This window comes from Spinacia oleracea, chromosome 3 (genome assembly GCF_020520425.1).
Source record: "Spinacia oleracea cultivar Varoflay chromosome 3, BTI_SOV_V1, whole genome shotgun sequence".
NCBI lineage: Eukaryota > Viridiplantae > Streptophyta > Magnoliopsida > Caryophyllales > Amaranthaceae > Spinacia > Spinacia oleracea.
The window spans coordinates 4115157-4119918 of NC_079489.1; the positions used below are offsets into that span (position 1 = coordinate 4115157).

The window sequence follows — 4762 nt, forward strand, 5'->3', positions numbered from 1 at the left end:
AAAAGGTAATAAGAGATAAAGATGAATAAAACTCAGTAAAAGATAATAAGAGAAAAATAAGAACCGATAATAGATAATAAGAGGAAAATAAAATAGATAAGAGATAATTTTTTAAAAATTTAATAGATAAATAAAGACCCGTTAAATGGTCATACTCATTGATTATAAAACCATCACTATTTTAACTATCGCTTAAAGTAAAAAAAAAAAAAAAAAATTCAAAAAATGTATTTAACCCGTGCATCGCACGGGCTTTAAATCTAGTCTTTATATATAGGGGACATGTTATAAAGGTTATACGGAGACACCGAGTAGTCAATAATCATATACTTGGAGGTAGGTTTAGGGTTCCAAAAAATAAAAAAACCAACCAACCGCCAAAACCTGCACACAACCGCACCGCCCCTCTCCGCCCACACCACCGCCCCTCTCCGCCCCGCACCACCGCCCTGTGTGTGTATAGAATAGAAGTTGGAATGCCTAAAATTAAGCTAATCCGTCACATGAGAATAGACTTCAATCTAATCCTAATACAAGGACATCTTTATTACCCTATTGGATTAAAGCATCTTTATTACCCTATTGGATTACACTTGGACTAGAATCAGATGATGATAATCTCAAAATCGATGTAAACATATGTCGAGGGTATTCTCCATTCTGGGTGAATTCGTGCAAGTTTAATGCAGAGCAGGATGATAATCAGTTGAGAGATGGGATATGAATTGTGTTTATAAAGTGTGGTTTAAAGGATTGTGGGATATGAATTGTGTTTATAAAGTGTGTTTTATGCATGATGATATTCAAATGTGCTTATGAATGATTTTATAAGAATGATGAGTTACGAATAAGATACGAAACATGATAAATAAAAGTGTAATCGGTTCTGGCAGTTAGTGGGGTTACTATTTCTAGGTCGTGCACGTACCGCCGTACCGCGGGACACCCAACAAGGGAGAGTGCTCCTTGAGGGTTACCGCAAGCTAAAAGAGAAACTATTTAGGTACGGGCGTATGTCCAACAAGGGAGAGTGCTCCTTGAGGACTATCGCAAGGTGGGAGACGTCCCGCAAGGCTAGCTTGTCAGTTACCAAGTAAAATGAAGGTTTTATGAAAGATAATGAGAACTATTAAAGTTTCAAGTTATAAATGTTGTTTTATTATAATGCATTTGTAATCCCCCGTAAATTTATAAATTTTATTAATATATTTTAACGTATATTATTTATATTTAAATAGAATTTATGAACTTTAGTAATAAATATATAATTAACGTATATTTATTTATTACATTTTAATATTTTCAACGATTTACGAAATCGAAAATGATTTTAGAATTTTAAGTTAAAACGAATTTGAATTATGAAATTCCGTTCGATTGAAATTAGGAAACAATCCTAAGCAGTGTTGAATTCAAATTCTAAAACTAAATACTAATCCTAGCCCAATTAGATTCCTAGCCCATAAAATATCTAAGCCCCAACTAACCCCAAAAGTTTACTCACTATTGTTTTCTCTCTCCTCTCAAACCCTCATGAAGTCTCACGTATTGCTCTCTCCTTTCACGTGAAACTCTCAAAGCACACAAACTCACAAACCCTCTCATCCCTCTCCAGCCACCGCACCAGCCGCCGCACCAGCTGCCGCGCCACCGTCGCCCTTCGACGTCCGGTACTCTCCTCCTCCCTCTTCTCGTTAGTTTTCCTTTTGTTCTTCTTGTTTTTCGCTCCTCCTCACCACGTTTTGCTTGGTCGTCGGTCCAGCACCACCACCCGCAGCACCGCTTGCACCGCCGCTGCGGCCCTGCCCAGTCGATCTCCCTCCTTCCTCCTTCCTTGGCTCGCACGAGATTGCAGCCACCTTCAACGTTCCTGCTTCTTGCTTGCTCAATCACCCGCGACCACCAACACTAATCGCGCCGCCCAGTCGCGTCGCCGCCCAGCCTGCGCCACCGCTGTCGTGCCCCTGCTCGCCGGCAGTCTCTCTCCTCCTCTCCTTTTGGTTATTTCTTAAACCCTAAGTTATTTAAATATTTTGATTTAAGTTTATTGATTTTAATTTAAGTTTCTTGAATTAAATTATTAATCTTTATAGTTAAATTACAATTTTCAGATTTGATATTGATATTGTAAATTAATTAATTTCAGTTTTGGTTGATTAATATGTAAGTTAGGGTTTTAAATTAGTTTAGTGATTTAATTCGTGTTTATTGAATATAAATTACAAGTTATTATGATTAAAGTATATTTTCAGATTTCATATTATGTTTAAGTAACAAATTTAATTTCCAGATTTATTAATTTGGTTAAATAAGTATTTTAAACTATTAAAGCATGAATTTTTAAGGTTTTATTATGTTTAAAATCATAATAGAATGATTATACCTATTAAAGTTATTATTTTTTTTATGATCTTAAGGATGTTGAATATATTTTGAGCAAGTTTTGAATTATTTAATATTGCTGGAAAATTAGAAAGGAACGTTTGTTGGAGTTTATGATAATTAGGGATCGTTAGGGAATTAATCACTATTCTAGGAAGTTAATTAATTAAGTTTCGATATTGGGGAATGTTCTAAATATGTTTAGGATGCATTTAGAATGCTTTATTATGGTTGCCAATGATTAGAAATTGATTGGGATTATTTGTTGGTTGTTTTAGGAGGAGAATTCTCTTTAGACGACTTTTGAAAGTATTAAGGTGGCCTATCAGTTTGTTTACACAAGGTACGTACATACCTGTGTGCTTGGAATGTGTGCTAATTGTTGAAACCATGTTGAATTGTTGATGAACTTGGTTATGTTAATGTTATTGATGAACTTAGTCAGGTTGAAATTGCATGTTTGATACTGTTGGATGAACGTATTAAACCTTTATTGCATTTTGAGGATTATAACATGTTAGTATGGAAGATTGATGCAAACATGTTGGGTTGGGAACACTAGATTATTCAGTATATAATTCAGATCAGTTAATTGTTGTTCCCTTTTAGCTTTTCACTACTTTATAAGGGCGGAGGACCTTATTTAGTAAGTTGAAACCTTATACCCATATACAGGGGTTGATCAGTATTAAAGAAAAGATTGAAGTTAATTGGAATGAGTCTTGTTTGATGCCTTTGTGATCACTTACTCAATTCCAAGATAAAAACAGTTATAAATAAATGTGAGTTGCATGCCTTATGTGATTGTTGAGTCATAACAGGGTGTCAATTTGTAAATCATGTAAAGTGAAACTGAATAGCAATAGCTTTAGACTGTGCACGTCTGAAGTGACGGACAAACAGGAGTTGGGGTTCATGGTGGTAGCCCATGGCCTTTTCTGGGACCGGATTGATCACCGTGTTCTATTTTTATTCAAACGTTCCTCGATATCGCAGGTCACTGAGGTTTCGGAGTCGCGCCCGTACCTCGTCTTCCTTGGGGAAGACTTTTGGTTGGACAACTCGGTCCATTGTCTATTTCAACTAAAATAATATTATGGTTATTAAGTCTAGCTTAGTCTAGTCAAGTATGGTCGTCAAATTATTATGTTTTGTCTGCCCTTACTTATATTTATTAGTATCATGTTAGGGTTGTCAGTTTGATAGTATCATGCTAGGATTGTTGTTGTTTTAGTATGTAGTACTCAGCTTTGCTGATTACGTGCTTTGTTTGTGTGTGTTGATCATGGCTATGCCTTATTGATCCTGTGATGACCCATCTTTGGTGAGCAGTCTCTAAGGATCAATAAGCGTTGCCCATCTACAGGTTTGAAGATGATGCATCATTGGGATCGGGATTAGAGAGCTTGTAGTTCTATTTGTTTAGTTAAGTGATTCAATTTGTTAACTTGGATTTGAAACTTGTCGTACTATTCGTATTTCCTTATTTTCGTTTATTGGTTTTTGGGATTAAACCTGTAATCAATTACTTATAAACCTCAAATTAGTTTTATGTTTTCCGCTGCAAAATTCTGAATAAGCCGTTACGTTTTCACACGGGCGATAATGCCTTGATAATTCTCTATATTTTATATTAAAAGGTATTTTAGAAAAGAGAGAATTGTCGGGGTGTTACAAAGTGGTATCAGAGCTTATGGTTTTATTTCAATGATTTTAGGCGCCTAGACTAGCTAGTTTTCTAAAACGAATTTCCTAGAATTGAGCTCCTACTCATTATATCGTTCAAAAATGCGTACTTTTTTTTTGGGGGACCAAATTCATTTTATTTTGTTTGAAAGTATATTAATATTTCTTATTTAAGTTCGAAATTAACTTATTTATTCGAAACTTTTCGTTTATGTGAATTAAGTACGTTTTTCTTTCTTTTCGAAATTAAATTAAATATATTCGAAAAATAAAATAAAAATCTTATTCCATAAGTATATTTATTCGTTTAACAAAAATTTCTTATTATTTTTTTTCGTTAAAATAAAAAAAATAATAAAAAAATAAAAAATAAAAAATAAAAAAATAAAAATCTTTATTTGATTTATTCGTTTATTATTAATTCGTTTAATGAAATTATTTCTTACTAATCGTTCTTGTTTTATTCTTTAAATTCTTCAATGTTTGACCTATTATGATTATTTTGAGAGATGGGTAGCATAGGAAAGGGCATATAGAATAGAAGCATTGTGTCTGCATTATGTCAACATGATTGTACTTTCTTTACCTGCTAACTGTCGTGTCTTTTCTATGCTTTGCGACTGATATATATTCTTACTTATTGTGTATTGTGGGATCATACGGTAAGTGAGAGTACTAATTACTAACATAGAAA

At 33.9% G+C, this 4762-nt stretch overlaps 1 long non-coding RNA gene across 1 annotated transcript; it reads left to right on the top strand.

Annotated features, from left to right (window-relative positions):
• Positions 1-1227: 1227 nt before the first annotated feature.
• Positions 1228-4005, top strand: LOC130470621 (uncharacterized). The gene is made up of 4 exons (XR_008931337.1): positions 1228-1670; positions 1763-2000; positions 2661-2725; positions 3715-4005. It is a non-coding gene; the product is annotated as an uncharacterized lncRNA (long non-coding RNA).
• The last annotated feature ends 757 nt before the right edge of the window (positions 4006-4762 follow it).